Genomic DNA, 17,091 nt, shown 5'->3' with positions numbered 1-17,091 from the left:
GCCTTGGGGAAGTTTTAACCTAAGCTGGTAGAAATAAGCTTAGGGGGTCTTTCATGGGGCCCCCCACATCTGTACCCTAAAGTTCAGAGTGGGGAGGGAACCCTGACAGCAGCACTTAACAATTCTCTTTGTTATAATGATCTTCTTTGTCTTGGGAGACTTCTTGCTTCTTCCAAGCCAAACTGTGTCAGTGGTAGAGGTGAGTTACAGGAAGATTCACTAGAGTCACAATTAGTAGTTTGTCATGGTAAATTATACAAAAAGCCACTGTCAAATCGGGAAGAAAAAAAGACAAAAATCACACATTTAGAGTAAAAAGAATAGCCTAAAGTCAAGGCTTGCCTTATTTTAATACAAATATTCTTTATTTTGGGGATTAAAAACTTTAAAATCATGAAATAACATGCAGTTCATAATTTAAAGCCATTTAAAACTGCAGTTATGTCTGCCAGTTCAATCTATAGCAGCAGGATAAAAGAAACCCTCTTTTCCAAGGAAGCAGCTTTCTGAAAAGGCCTCTTAAATTAGGTTAGGACCATGACTTTTCCCCCAAACTCCAGAGAAATCATAGAATCCTGATCCCTTGTGAGCATGTGAGCCACGTAATCTTAATTACAGCGTTTAGTAATAAAAGTCATAACTCTGATAACTGTTTCAGTTTCAATCTTTAAAATCTCTTTATGTTAGACCAATGTAGAGTTTACTACAAGCACGTGTCAACATATAAATAGGTTAGATTGAGACTTTTATGCCACAAGCCTGAGTGGGGGCTGTGCAGAGCTCAACTATCCCAGGAGGCACACCAGGGACAATCTAGTGGAAAGAGCACTGGGTTGAGATCCAGATGAATTTGGTTCTATTTCCAGCTCTTCTACTGGACCTGCTGTGTGCCCATGGGCAAGTCTTTTCACTTCTCTGTGCCTGTTTCTCCTCCCACCCTTTGTGCAGATTATAAACTCTTTGGGGGCAGGGGATGTCTCATACTATCTGTTTTACAGTGCCTAGCACAATGTAGCTCCGATCTCAGTTGGGGCAAATGAAAATAATAATAATAGGATAGAGTAGATTACTCTGCTGGTGTGTAGACTGCACACCATGGGCTGGTGTGGTCAAGACCATGGCCCCACCTCCTCCCCACCCTTCTTGCTGCGAAAGGAAAAAGCAAAAATGGCCAGTCCCTATACTCTACTGTAAGCAGTTCAAAGGGGATGTTACTTGTTTGCCCCTGTGTCGACATGCATGTGCCACTCTTAATCTAGCTGCAAGAGTTTTGCTACTGTGGCTAAATCCTGCTCAAATGACTCCTGCAGAAAATCCCATTGACTTCACTGGAACTACTTGCAGGAGTAAAATGAGCAGGATTTGGCCTTACGTGAAGTGTTTATCCTCCAGCTCTTTTGAATGTTAATCTGTAACAAACTCACTCATATTGTGAATGGCAGCAGTGACCCAGGAGGGTTGTTTTATAACTTACAACTGCCACTCCCATACTGCACACTAAGATCTTCATTAAAATTTGCACACTTCTCTGTTGCATATCACGATTCAAGGTGCTGAGTTTGCTCAGCTTGCAGTGTACTGAGGGGCAAGGGACTGAAAGCAGACAGATTCACTCTTTGCTCAGCTCAGTCATTAAAAGGAGAAATAAAGACGTACTGCAGTGAATATTGTTTTTAATCTGGTATTTTATTTCATGTAAAGTCTTTCAGTCTGTTATTATTTTAATTAAATGGATATGTTGGTTATTATCAGCACAATTAGAGTGACAGGCAGTTCACTAAGGAGTCCCAATCACCAAGTTCCTACTGTAATCACACTTAATAGATGTACAGCTCTTCGCATCTTGAAAATGCTGACAAACATGAACTGAGTTAATAACCCCTCATGACACCCCCTGTGAGGTAAGAAAGGGTTGTTACCCACATTTAACAGATGAGGAAGGCTGGAGTAGGGAGGGCAAATGACATATTCAAAGCAACAAAAGGACTCAGAGACAGAGCAGCCGTTACGTATGACGAGATTCAGAGGGTTCTGTGATCGATCACAGGACCATGTGGGGGAAGAACATTGATCATAGTGTGATGATTTATGTGCAGCGCATTGTTCTCCATACAGATTAGCACATGAACTAAAAAGTAAATCCTACCTTCTCTGCATATATGGTGGCTTGCAGTGCAGGAAAATTGGTGTGATTCCTCTGTGCAGTATAGGGAGGGATGCTGTGGAGCATAGGCACCGACTCCGTGGGTGCTCTGGGGCTGGAGCACCCACAATAAAAAAAAAATAGCCCCGCCAATCATCTCCTCCACCTCCCACCCGCCAGCGGCCCCGCCAATCAGCTTCTTCCCCTCCCTCCGAGCACTTCCCACCCTCTGTGGATCAGCTGTTGAGAGGTGTGCAGGAGGCGCTGGGGGGGGAGGGGCGGAGCAAAGGGGGGTGCGTGCAGGGCGGGGGTGGAAAGAGGCGGGGTGGGGCCTTGGGGGAAGGGGTAGAGTGGGGGTGGAGGCTGGGGCGGAGTGGGGGTCGAGCATCCCCGGGGAAATGAGGAAGCCGGTGCCTGTGCTTTGGAGTCCAGCTTCCTAAGGGCCTCCCTGCACAGAAGACTGAGGTGGGAAGGAAGTGGGACTAGTTGATCTGACCATTGCCACCTGCAGAACAGGGACTCTAGGTCTCTGGAGCTCACTACAGCCCTAAGCAGTGAGCATAGACTGACTCCATTCCTGCACTGTGGCCTGGGAGTGGGATTCTGCTTACCTTACAGAGATCTCCTGTTATTTGAAGAAGATTGGGCCCAAAGTGTGATTGCCTAAGTTCCTGCACAGTGTAATAAGCATGCCGGTGTTTATTACAGTAATCAAACATTCAAAGAGAGATGTAGGTTTAATGAAATATGATCCTATACAAAGGATTGTTATTCACTGAGATCATTGTTTTGTTTTTTTCTTACATAATGTAAAGAAATTAAGTATAAAATGCTATGTTAATTCAGTATTATGGACCATAATACTGATGATGAAGAGTATATATACACAAATTCAGGAAGTTTAAAATTATGGTTTCCCACAGCAGCCATTACTCAGCCACATTACACTTATATATTCAGCCAAAAGAGTTGTCACAGTTAGAAAATACTACACATTTGCACTAGGAGCAGAGTTATGGTCATTGTGGGAACCGTAACTTTGAACTTGTTAATTTCTTGTTCATGTCAAATCTCAACCAAAATCTCACGTTCATGTGCTGCAGGTTTTTATTTTTGATATATCATGTATTTTCACAGAAGTTAGAGGGCTCTTTGTTTTGTTTTGCGTGACATTTTGCACATGTCTAGAAACTTATTAGCAAGAGTTCTGTGTATTTACATCAGACATTAACAATTTAATTTGTAGAAATTAGCCATTCAAACAGACAAGTGAAGAAACAGCAAGGGCTAACTTGAATCCCACTCCCTCAAAGCCTTACATCTGTGTTTGCCTTTATGTAGTGTGAGTAGTCCCACTGATCAACACTAAAAGCCGCCCTAACTTGAACCTCTACTGCAATGGGCACAATATAGGCCTCTGCAGGGGCACAAAGTAGTGGGAACACAGGTCTGCCCTGGCCTTGCCTCCTCACACCCCTGATCTAATCCTTCGTACCTTTGCTTCAATCTTATCCTGCCTCTAGCTCACTCTGAAATGCTTCCTTGTGGCCAGGGTTCCTACAGAGATTATGCAGAGCCCTCTGAGTCCAGCTGTAACAAAGAGGCTGTAGAGCAGGGTAGGCAATCTCGGCACGCGAGCTGATTTTCAGTGGCACTCACACTGCCCGGGTCCTGGCCACAGGTCCGGGGGGCTCTGCATTTTAATTTAATTTTAAATTAAGCTTCTTAAACATTTTAAAAACCTTATTTACTTTACATACAACAATAGTTTAGTTATATATTATAGACATATAGAAAGAGACCTTCTAAAAACGTTAACATGTATTACTGGCACACAAAACCTTAAATTAGAGTGACTAAATGAAGACTCGGCACACCACTTCTGAAAGGTTGCTGACCCCTGATGAAAGTGGCTTCAATTGTCAGGCTCTGGTACCTGAATCATCAGAGGAAGCATTGTATTTCCCCGTCAATATCTACCTGTCACACTTCTCTCTTATTGTAGCTTTTATCGTCGTAGTTAGCAGTGCCCATCTGACTGACCTTTTCTTGTTTCATTCTTTATCTTTCTGGCTTTGACTATGGCACCAACTGCAAAATTACCAAAGATATGTTCAGTAATGAAGTTGCTGCTAATTACTCTGCCTGTTCTTTGCTTATTTTCATAAAGGCTGCTTTGTATTAGCAAGAGTTAACAAAGTGAATAAGAAATCTATAGGAAGGAAGAAAGAACATTTTTTTTGTTCTCAGCATCTTGTATAAGATTCCTATAAAAGAGTACTTATGTAAGCCAACACTTTTGTGTTTCTTGTGTAATGCATGAAAAACAAACACTGATAGAAAAAACAGTAAACAGTATGGCAATGACCTTACATGCTGAAATATGATTAGCACCATTGATTTTTCTTATCTGTCTTCCAGAAAGGATCTTTTGATATTTGTGATGGGGCTTAACTACCATCATCTGCAAGGCTAGTGAATGCATCCAGTTAGTTATGCTGTGCACCTAGGGAGGTGAGTAGCTATTTGGCTCATAGTCAGAGGGGGTGGAGCTAAGCCATAATAAGTAGACTGAAGGAACTCAGGGGAGAGATGGCAGGTGAGATCAGTCTCTCTGGCTAAGAGAAGCCATGGGTTAGAGACAGAGACAACGGGGCAGCTTAGGCTCCTGCAAGGGAAGCCCTGAGATAGGGTCTGTCAGTAGAGAAGAGAAGACTTCAATAACCCAAGAGGGCAGAAGAACTATTCGGGTTCATTTGAACATTTGTTTGGAGTTGTTTATGATGCCCCGGAAGGGGTCTGAACTTAGGAGACTTGTCCAGAGGGCTAAGACACAGAAGACCTGGGGTCAGAGACAGGCAGCCGGAGGTGGTGCTGGAGCTGAAGATAGTGGCAACATCCCACACCAAAGCAAGGGGGTGAGAGAGGCTTGCCACATATTGGGGTTGTGGGGATCTCACCTTAGAGGAAGATACCAACTACCTTAAAGGTGAGAAGCAGACGAACAGATTAAGACCTTTTTTTTCCTTTCCGTCTGGGGAATATGGAGGATATAGTCTGCACACTGGCAGTCCTACAGGAGCAAACACATATGCTCTTTTGTTGCATCTATTACAAGGGCAGTAACAACAGCAAGAGCCTCAACAGGCTCAGCAAAAATGTTTCCAGCAATGCCTAGAAAAGTGGACCCCAGAGCCCTAGGTAGTTTCAGGAGAAGACAATTCTGCCAGACCAGTACCCAGTCTGGCAAAATTGGGTCCAGGTGATCAGCCAGAGGCATTCTTGCGCACTTTTTGGAAGGTAGCAACAGCAGCAGGGTGGGGCAAATCCTCCAAAGCAGCTCAAGTGGCCACATTCCTCTCAGGAGAACCTCAAGCAGGCTACCAAGCTTTGTCCGATGAGCAGGCACGGCCCTACAGAATTGTGAATGAAGCCATTCTGGATAGGCCGGGATTGACCCTGGAAGCATACCAGCATCAGTTTAGGATGGATCCTTTCCTCTGTGTGTGCCACACACCCTGGAGTGGCAGCACAATGTTACAGCACCCGGCCATGCAGTGGTTACAGCCCCTCATGAACTCATTAGACAAGTTGGTGGACCTTGTAATATTAGAACAATTCCTAAAGGTTTTGCCTGCTGGAGCCCACAGCTGTATCTGGAGATTTCAACTGACTTCTACTGATAATACTGAACCACCCAAATGAAGAGTTAGTTCAAGGGGCTATTTTATTCAGAGGGAAGCAATGTGACCGAGAACCCCGACCCTGGGATGGCAAGGGGGACATAGAGGGAAAGAAGTTCTTGGGCTATCTAGTACCTAAGAAACGAGAAGAGGGAGTGGTGCCTCAGTCGTCACTAGATACCTGAGACAGGCACCTGAGAACTGGTCAGGAAAACGTGGTGGTGTGTTTCTGGGGAAGTTAGTCAAGAGAGTCGAACAAGAGACGCCAAGTTGACTACAGGCCCAGGAGACACAGTTACACATGATAAACCAAGAGCTGGAGGAGGTGAAATTCTCATGACAGAAAATAACAGAGGAGGCCACAAAACAAAAGCAAGAACTGATTCAGACAACACTAGACTTGGCATATGAAAATAATTGTCGGCAGCAGCTTGAGCAGGTGCTAGCTAGACTGCAAGCCAGGGAAACATGTGACAAGTGAGCCCCAGCCTCTAGAAGCCAAGAACAGGCCCCTGCAGAAAAGGAAGCTGATTGGGTGAGTTCGTGGAGAATGAACATCTTGAATGAGGATATGGGAGAAGCTGCCTCGACTGTGGACCCTGACCCATCACCCCAAGGGCAACTGAGGGAAGCCAGACCATGCATGGAGAGATCCAGGAACTTTGAGAAAGATTAACTGTTGCAGTGGAGGCCCTACAAATGCAAGTCCAAAATAGAGAATACTGGAAGAAATGTTATGAAGATGTGCAGGAGGACAAAAATTGTTTGTTTACCCAAGTACATGACTTAGAGAAGAGCTGGAGCAACTATAGGGCCTTGTACAGTGGTGGGGAGAGAGTACCCTGATGGATACTACCTTGGGGGGGGGAAGGGGATGAAATGGAGCTTAACCCCCATCACCTACAAGGCTAGCCAATGCACCCCATTATTTATGCTTTGCCCCTGAGGAGGTGAGTAGCTAATTTGCTCTTGGTCAGAGGGGGCAGAGCTAATCCATAGTAAGTAGATTGAAGGAGCTCACTTGAGGGAGATGGCAGAGGAGACAGGTCTCTCTGGATGAGAGAAGCCCAACATTAGGGTACGTAGACAGAGACAACAGGGGCAGTGAAGGCTTCCTCAAGGGAAGTCCTCAGATAGGGTCTGTCAGTAAAGAAGAAAAGACTTCAGTAGTCCAAGAGGGGAGAACAACAACTATTCAGTTTCATTTGGAACTTTTGTTGTGACTGGTTTATGATACCCAGGAAGGGGTCTGAACTTAGATGACTTGGTGGGAGGGCTGAGACTCAGAAGACCTGGGGCCAGAGGCAGGCGGCGGCAGGGGGTGCTGGCGCCAAAGATGGCATAGGATGTTGCCCCTGATGCAAAGTGGCGCTCCAAGAGTGAGTGAGCCCCACTACAATATTTAATAAGTAACTGCATATTAAAAGTAAATTGTTCTGTTATGCCTACAGCTTAGTGAGATTGTATGTCCCATCCACGCTTGCCTGTGTTGCATAATCAGATCTGTTTAGGCACTTAGCTAGATTCTGAGCTCAGTTATGTTGGAATAAATCCAGAACAACTCCTTTCATAACAGGATCTGGCCTTTAGCCTATGTCCATAACCAAGTGAAGGGGAATAACAGACTAAATCTGTTTGAATAGGTTTGATACTATGGTATAATAAAGCACTTAAGACGTCTCAGTCATGAATGTGGCATAAACACCTAGATAGAGTTGACAGAATATTAGCTCATGGCAGAGGTATGGTCTAGGGCTGTAAAAATTGAGTTAATGTTAGTTTTTTTGCTGGAGAGGGTTGAGATATTTTAACCTGGATGTGACTGGCGGCATTCTTGTGTGCTGTTACACTGTAGGAAGTTTTTCTGGAAGGCAGCTGTCTGCAACTATGTTTGCAAACATGGGCAGTGGGTGAACCGCTGGCTGGGAGAGGCTAGCCCATGGCTAAATGGGGGAACAATTAAATGTTCCTTTATTTGGTGATAGCTGAAACAGTGGAAAACCCCTGTCCAAGGACTAGACCACATGCAAGTAGTAGGAAGACCACAGAAACCCAAAATGAAGGAAGAGAGGATGTCAGAGAAGCACTTGTAGTGTGACCCTGAGGAAAAGCTGCGAGAGTGCTTTTAGGTATAGTGTTAGCTGAAAAGAGGCTTTGGCACTTTGAGGAAAACACTGTCTTCACACGAATAACCCACAAGACTCCAAATATTTGCTAACCACTCAGGTCAAAAGGGGTAACAATAATTTAGTTTCAAAACTATGCATGCTTTATGCACATCAAGCCTATTGCAACCAGAGACATTGTAATTAGAACTAGAAGAAACTGAATGATATAACATTCTAGAGCCCTGCATATCTAACCTCTGATTAGTTGCATAAGGGCACTGAAGCCACAGATATTTACCATAATAACAAGCTAATAACTTTGCAGACAAACTATTTTAAACCACTCCCCCACAAGCAGTGTGCCACTATTTATTTTCAATGTATTCCTTCATAAGAAGGAATATCTTGAGAGCTTTGCTATATGTTTACATAATTTGTAGGCCTGACTCCAAATCTGCCTATGATATTGTCAAACAGGGTTACATAATTTTTCCCTGTAATTACCTGACTTATCAAAATCTGCCCTTGTCCATCCTCTAACACACGAGACAAACTGACAACATTATCAAAGATAAGAGTCAGACACACTAGGCCATTTGCCACATACTATAAAGTAATTATTGTTTAAAATTTATATAGCAAAATAGGTGTGAATGACAATTTGCATACATCTAGGAAGACAAGGCCCTTGTCCTGAGGGACTTGAAATGTAAATTAGAAAAAAGATTAAGTTGTAAGAGACAGCACTGGCAAAGTGATCATCAGTGGAAGGGTAAGGGAAAAAAGTGATTTTTAAGGAGGGGTATAAAAGAGGTTGGTTGACACACACTCCGAAAGGAGGCAGCAATTTTATGCAGGAGTGGGCATTAAGGGAGATGGTATTGAAACAGGCTATACGTCACAAGTTTGATAATGAGACACAGGGAATACTAAGGAGCATAGGTGGCAGGTATAATAGGCCAGGAGAGACTGTGCCTCCCCTGGTGCTGCCGCTGGACCCCCACTTGCGGGGTTTTGGGGGGAATTTTTACTTTATTATGCTCCGTGCAGGTTCTGGGGCGGCTGACGAGGTGGTATGTGCTATTCAGCTTTCTGGGTTCATCAGTAATCTTTCTGGATTTCAGGGAGATTACTGATGGACCCAGGAAGCTGAGTAGCACATACCACCTCCTCAGCAGCCCCGGAAGCTGCATGGGTATATCAAAAGCTTCTTTTGGCAACAGTGAGAGGCTTTTTCCCTGCAGCAGTTTGGGGTCTGGGGAGGGAAGGTGCGGCATGGCTGCGGCTGACCCGGGGCAGCTCCGGGTAGGTATGGGGGGGCGTTGGGGCAACTCTGGGTGGGTGGGGGCGGGGGGAGGCTCAGGGCTACGGCTGGCCTGGGACTCCTCCGGCCAACAGGGGACTTGTGGCCCCGGCAGTGGGAGAGGGGCGGGTGAAAGAGGCAGAGCCGGGGATAGCCTCCCCTAAGAGGTCAGGGGAGTGTTTTTTTACAACCCTTGTAGTGAGTCGGTGTGGCTTCCCGTCGCCCCGGATGGGGAAGAGCCCATACGGAGGCCGCAGTGGGCAGAGCCAGGGAGCTGTGAGCCCGCCCCTCAGGGGGTCAGGCGGCGACCCGGAAGTATGAAGCCGGGCCCTCAGAACTCAGTCAGGCCCCAGCCGCCGAAGAGACCAGACGTCTCCCGCCTAGCTCGGGACTGGGAAACCTCTGCAGCCCGGCGCGGCCGCCAGGAGCCACCGGGCCTGCCCTGCGCCCGCTACCCAGAGGAGCCACCGGGCCTGCCCTGCGCCCGCTACCCAGAGGAGCCGCCGGGCCTGCCCTGCACCCACCACCCGCCCACGAGCCTGCAGGCCGCCCACGAGCCTGCCCTGCGCCTAGTATCCAGAGGAGCCGCCGGGCCTGCCCTGCGCCCACTACCCGGAGGAGTTGCCGGACTTGCCGAACGGGCCCCGGGTTTGTTGCCCCGCCCTGACCTAGGGCCTTGGCCTAAATACTTTATACTGTTGCTCAGCCCTGACTGAGGGCCTGAGCGCCTGTCCCAGCGTTTGTTGCCCCGCCCTGACCTAGGGCCTGGGCCTAAATACCTTTTTACTGTTGCTCAGCCCCGACTGAGGGTCTGAGCCCGGACATAACGTTGGTGTCCACCCGAAGCTAGGGTCGGGCTTATCGTGTCTCTCAGGACAGCAAGGAGCGCCGGGGAAACCCTGCCGCCGGACAGAGTGCCCAGCCCCGGTGTGTAGTGAGTTGGTGTGGCTCCCCGTCGCCCCGGAGAGGGTCGAGCCCCGGCAAACTCTTGTACACGTGGTACCAGAAGTGGGGAGGTGATCCCTTGGCCCTGTGAGAAGGGCCTGAGGGGGGAGATTCCCCCCGAGAACCATGGAGATGGAGCAACTGTTTCAACTGCTGGCTGAGAGCCAGGAGCGACAGCAGGCCGCCCACGTTCAGCAGCAGCAGGCAGCTGCCCAGCTACAGCAGCAGCAGCAGCTCAACTCCAGCAGCAGCAGCAGCTCATTCAGCAGCTGGGGCACTGGCTGCAGCAACTTGTGACCGCAGTGCCGCACCCCGTGGACCTGCAGCCAGGGGACGGGGCGGAGTCGCCCCGCACCGCCGTCCCAGTTCGACTAACCAAGATGGGTCCCGACGATGACCCTGAGGCGTTCTTGGTTACGTTTGAATGGGTGGTGCTGGTTGCGGGGTGGCCCCAGGTCCAATGGGCCACCCTTCTGGCCCCCTACCTCACAGGAACCGCCCAGACGGCATATAGAGGGCTGGCTACCGAAGACGCAAGGGATTACAGCCGGGTGAAGGTCGCAATCTTGGATGCCTTAGACGTCAGCCCAGAGACGTTTCGGCAGCGGTTCCGAAGCCAAACATACTCCACGGGCACCAGACCCAGGCTGGTGGCCCAAGCTCTGAAGGAGGCGTGTAGGCGGTGGCTACAGCCAGAAGCAAGGACAGCGGAGGAGGTTACAGAACAAGTCGTCCTCGAACAATTTGTACACATCCTCCCGACGCGAGGACGGACCTGGGTGCTCCGCCACCGGCCGGCGACGTTAGCTGCGGCCGTCGCACTAATGGAAGACTTCCTCGTGGCCGAATCACCTGTGGGACCCAGCTTCCAAGCTCAGAACCCCGGACCGGAACGCCTGAACACCGAACGGAGAGGGGACGCCCCGACCGGACCGCGGAACCTGGGCCGCGGGCAAGAGGCCTGCCCAGGATCTCGGCTCAGACGCCCGGAACCTTCCCCGCGGCCTGGACTGTTCACCCCCGTGCCGAGTGTCACGAGGGTTCCCCGGAGCCCCCCTAAGAGTCTGAGGGGAGCCCCCTCCCACGGCGGTTGCCCTGAACTCGGGCCCTGCTTCCGTTGTGGGAAGTCGGGACACTTGCAACGGGACTGCACGGACATGGACTGTAGCTTCGGCCAGGTCTGCGCAGGGGACACCAGGGCCCGGCTACCACAGGCCCCCAAGATCACAGTCCCGGTAGTTGTCGGTGACCACTCCACCCAGGCCTTGATCGACTCAGGCTGCGGCCAGACCCTGGTTCGCCAGGCTTTAGGACCCCAGGCGGACCCCCACTTGGGGACAATCCACCTGCAATGCATCCATGGGGAGGTCCTGCCATACCCTAGTGCCTGGGTCCGGTTGACAGTGGCTGGCGTCACCCGCCGAATCGTGGTGGGCTTAGCCCCTCGACTGGCGTACCCAGTGATCCTGGGGCGGGACTGGCCCGCCTTTGAGGAGATCCTCCGGTCAACCCCAGCCTTGGAGGGGGAGTCCCAGGGGGCACTACCGGAAGAGGAGCCCGAGGACCCAGAACCCGAGGCAGGAACCGGAGAGGCCAACAACCCCCGGCCTGGGCCTGAGGTTGAGCCCCTCCTCCATACCGATTTCTGCCGTGATCAGAGAGCTGACCCCATCCTTAGTGGGGACTATGAACAACTAGCGGCAGTTGATGGGACCATCATCGACCCCCAGCGGGCGACCCAGTGGCCCCACTTCGAATTACGCCAGGACCGTCTTTACCGGGTAGACCGTGACGCCCATACGAAGGAGCCCCAAACACAGCTGCTGGTTCCGCGGTGTCACCGGCGTGCCGTGATGAAGCTGGCGCACGACATCCCGGCGGCTGGGCATCTGGGCCAGGAGAAGACCCTTGCCTGGATTCTAATACGGTTCTTCTGGCCCGGTGTCAACCAGGAGGTGAGGAACTATTGTAGCTCCTGCCCGGAGTGCCAGGAGCCGCTCCGCAAAGGTTACCCAGGGCCCCCCTTGTCCCCATGCCTATAGTGGAAACACCATTCGAACGGGTGGCCATGGACCTGGTGGGACCCCTCCCAAAGAGTGCGTCGGGGTTCCAGTATGTCCTGGTTATCGTGGACTACGCCACCCGTTTCCCGGAGGCCATTCCGTTGCGGAACACCACGGCCCTGACCATCGCCGGAGAACTGGTGAAGGTCTTCGCTCGGGTGGGGTTGCCCCGAGAAATCCTCATGGACCAAGGCACTAATTTCACCTCCTGCCTGCTGCAGCAGGTCTGCAAGCTCCTGGGGATCAAACAATTACGGACTTCCATCTACCACCCGCAGACAGACGGGCTGGTGGAACGATTTAACCGGACTCTCAAAGAAATGTTGCGGAAATTCCCCCCGGAGGAGCTACGCTGGTGGGATCAGTTGCTCCCTCCCCTGCTGTTAGCTATCTGCGAGGTACCCCAGTCCTCAACCAAGTTCTCCCCATTTGAACTGCTGTACGGGCGCCGTCCGCGGGGTCCGTTGGACTTAATGCGTGAAACATGGGAGCAGTCCCCTTCTCCAACTCAGGGCCTCCTGCACTACGTCCTCCAGCTGCAGGAGTACGTTGCTCAGGCTGGGGCCCTGGCCCGTGAAAACTTAAAAGCTGCCCAGGACAGGCAGGAATGGACTTATAACCGGGAGGCGCAGGTGCGTGACTTTGAACCCGGTGATCGGGTCCTGCTCCTCCTGCCCTCGAGCGAGTCGAAGCTACTGGCCCGTTGGCAGGGACCCTACGAGGTAGCTCGGAAGGTGGGGCCCGTCACCTACAAGATCCGCCAGCCCGACCGACGCAAGAAGACGCAGCGGTACCATGTAAACTTGTTGAAACCATGGCAGGAGTGGGAGGGCCTGCTGATTAATCCTTACCACCAGAGCCGGAGTTCGGCCCCCACGCACGCCGGACCGAGGACCCCCCTGCTCGGCGACACTCTTACGGAGGAGCAGCGCAAGCAGGCCAAGTGTCTCCTGCAGGCCTTCCCAAGAACCTTCACGGCCCTACCCGGGTACACGACCCTGGTCTATGACTCAGTCCAGACCGAGCCAGGGAAGGTAATCCGTGAAACGACCAGACCCTTGTCATACCGGATGTGTCAGGAGGTGGAGGAAGAGGGACAGGCCATGCTGGCCTTAGGAGTCATCGAGCCATCTCAGAGTGAGTGGCGTAGCCCGGTGGTCTTGGTGCCCAAGCCTGACGGCACCCGACGCTTCTGTATAGACTTCCGACAGGTGAACGCCATCTCACGGTTTGACGCCTATCCGATGCCCCGGTTGGACGAGTTGCTGGGCTGCCTAGGCGAGGCCTGGTTCATCACCACCCTCGACCTCAGTAAGGGGTATTGGCAGATCCCGCTCAATGACCCCTCTAAGGAAAAGACCGCATTCGCCACTCCTACGGGACTGTACCAGTTCACCCGGATGCCTTTTGGCCTCCATGGGGCCCCAGCGACGTTCCAGCGGCTAATGCATCGCCTTCTACGACCCCCTCATGACTATGCGGCCGCTTACCTGGATGATGTCGTGATCTATAGCCGGCACTGGGAAGATCACCTGGAATGGGTGGCGGCGGTCCTGAGAGCCCTGCGGCAGGCGGGACTGACAGCCAACCCGAAGAAATGCCGCATAGGATGGCAGGAGACCACATACTTGGGGTACACTATAGGGGGAGGACGAGTGAAGCCCCTCATCAGGAAAGTACAAGCCCTGGCAGCCTGCCCGACCCCCACCACGAAACGCCAAGTCCGACAGTTCCTGGGGCTCGTCGGGTACTATCGACGATTCATTCCCCAGTTTGCATCCATCGCAGCTCCCTTAACTGGACTGTTGACAAAGGACAGCCCCCGGCAGGTGCGGTGGTCCCCAGATTGTGAAAATGCTTTCCAGACACTCCAGACGTGTCTTTGCCAGGAGCCAGTCCTATATAGCTCAGACTTCCACCGGGGGTTCATCCTGCAAACGGATGCCTCAGAGGTAGGGCTGGGGGCTGTCCTATCCCAAGGAATTGATGGAGAGGACCACCCGGTTCTATACCTGAGCCGAAAGTTGTTCCCCCGTGAAAAGAACTACGCTGTGGTCGAGAAAGAGGCACTCGCCATAAAATGGGCCTGTGACGCCCTACGATACTACCTCCTTGGGGCACCGTTCTTACTAGTCACAGACCATGCCCCCCTCCGATGGTTAACGAGAATGAAAAATAACAATGACCGACTACTGCGGTGGTATCTGGCCTTGCAACCCTACGCGTTCACCATCCAGCATAGGGCTGGTAAGGAACATGCAAACGCAGACTTCCTGTCCCGCCTGGGGGGACAGAAGGGTCTGGCCCCGAAGAACGGGAGCCAGACTTGAGAGGGGGTGTGTGTAGTGAGTCGGTGTGGCTCCCCGTCGCCCCGGATGGGGAAGAGCCCATCCGGAGGCCGCAATGGGCGGAGCCAGGGAGCTCTGAGCCCGCCCCTCAGGGAGTCAGGCGGCGACCCAGAAGCATAAAGGCTGGCCCTCAGAAGTCAGTCAGGCCCCAGCCGCCGAAGAGACCAGACGTCTCCCGCCTAGCTTGGAACTGGGAAACCTCTGCAGCCCGGCGCGGCCGCCAGGAGCCACCGGGCCTGCCCTGCGCCCGCTACCCAGAGGAGCCGCCGGGCCTGCCCTGCGCCCGTTACCCAGAGGAGCCGCCGGGCCTGCCCTGCGCCCGCTACCCAGAGGAGCCGCCAAGCCTGCCCTGCGCCCGCTACCCAGAGGGGTTGCCGGACTTGCCGAACGACGCCTGGCCTGACGAACCCATGGTTCAGGATCCCCCCGAGGCCGACACCAGCCCCCAGGTAGGCCCAGAGGGGGAGTGTGGAAGTAGCCCAGGGGCAGCAGACCCCAGTCTGGCTGCAGCATTGCCAGAAATTATGTCAGTGTGTTGCGGCCAGGATCCCCACTGACAGCAGCGCGTTTCCGCCGCTGCTAGGGCCCCAGGCTGGGACGCAGTGGAGTGGGAGGGCCTGCGTCCCCCCTAAAACCCAACCCGTGGGTGGCAGTCTCCCCCTCTCCCAGGCCTGTTGAGGCTTAGGTTATACTGTTGCTCAGCCCTGACTGAGGGCCTGACCGCCTGTCCCAGTGTTTGTTGCCCCGCCCTGACCTAGGGCCTGGGCCTAAATACTTTATACTGTTGCTCAGCCCTGACTGAGGGCCTGAGCGCCTGTCCCAGCGTTTGTTGCCCCGCCCTGACCTAGGGCCTGGGCCTAAATACCTTTTTACTGTTGCTCAGCCCCGACTGAGGGTCTGAGCCCGGACATAACGTTGGTGTCCGCCCGAAGCTAGGGTCGGGCTTATTGTGTCTCTCAGGACAGCAAGGACCACCGGGGAAACCCTGCCGCCAGACAGAGTGCCCAGCCCCGGTGTGTAGTGAGTCGGTGTGGCTCCCCGTCGTCCCGGAGAGGGTCGAGCCCCGGCAAACTCTTGTACACCCCTGATCAACAAAAGTTTTACTGACAAAAGTGCTAGTGTAGAAATAGCCTTACAAACAATCCCCCAGAGTTGTGGTGCTGTATCCCACGTAGGCTGTGGTGCTCTTGTTTCTAGTTTAACTCCTTCTGGGACAATGTAGCAGGAAAGCCAGGAGCACAGTTTGAGCAGAGGAACTTCTTTAACCACAGTCACTTTACTCTTAAGCACTTGAGAGTTAGGCCTTGTCTACACTACCAAGTTTTGTCGACAAAAACTGCCTTTTGTTGATAAAAAATGTCCATTTTTGGTGACAAAATGCAACCATCCCAATGAGAGACATACGTCTTTTTCCTCTAAATTTTTCTCAACAAAGTGCTAGTGTAGATAAGACACCACGCTTGATTCATCATTTTAATTGGCCTCCAGGAGGTGTCCCACAATGCCCATTGTGACCATTCATGTCAGCAGTTTGAACTCCACTGCCCCGCAGCCAAACAACCATCCGCTCCTCCCCTTTAGAAGCCCCGGGAATTTTTTTAATTCCATTTCCTGTTGGCTCAGCATGGAGGTCTCATTGCATCTTCCCAGGTGACCATGGCGGGTTATCGCATGAAACGCTCTCCTGCTTGGACCACTGGTGAGCTGTTGGATCTGATCAGTATATGGGGAGAGGAGGCGGCGCAGCCACAGCTGCACTTGAGCCGTAGGAATTTTGATGCCTATGGGCAGATTTCTCGAGGCTTGTGCGAAAAGGGCTATGATCAGGACACGCTGCAGTGCAGAGCGAAGATAAAGGAGCAGAGGCAGGCGTACCATAAGGCAAGGGAGGTAAACCATTGCTCTGGTGCTTCACTTAAGACCTGCCGGTTCTATACGGAGCTGGATGCTATCCTTGGTGGCAACCCCACCTCCACCACCGGGTGCCCTGTGGATACTTTGATGGGCCTGGAGGCGGTGGAAAGAGGACCTAACCTAGAAGACGAAGTTATTGATGAAGAGGTGGAGTTAGATGATGATGTGCAGCTCCCGGTGGGGTCACCCGGTGGGGCAGGCAGCCAGGAACTGTTCTCAAATTCAGAGAGGTCTAGCCAGTCTCAGCAGTTGCTCTCCGGCGAGCAAGAAGCAGGAGAGGAGATGCCTGGTAAGTGGTTGTGGTTTGTGTAGTGCAGGAGGTGGGTTCAGGGTGTAGAAATGTGAAAGGCTGGCTGTGTTTCTGTGAGCGGCACTGTCAAGGCTGGATCCCCACTTTGAACTTTAGGGTTCAAATGTAGGGGCCTGCATAAAAACTTCTAAGCTTATCTACCAGCTTAGCTTTGGTCCGCTGCCACCATCACAAGAATTCCCTCCCTGGGAAGCCTTGAGAAACCTTTCACCAATTCCCTGGTGAACACAGATCCAAACCCCCTTGGATCTTAAAACAAGGAGAAGTTAACCAT

This window comes from Terrapene carolina, unplaced genomic scaffold, assembly GCF_002925995.2.
Source record: "Terrapene carolina triunguis isolate 2854851 unplaced genomic scaffold, T_m_triunguis-2.0 Scaffold30, whole genome shotgun sequence".
Lineage (NCBI taxonomy): Eukaryota > Metazoa > Chordata > Testudines > Emydidae > Terrapene > Terrapene triunguis.
Note: the sequence above shows the minus strand (reverse complement) of the source record.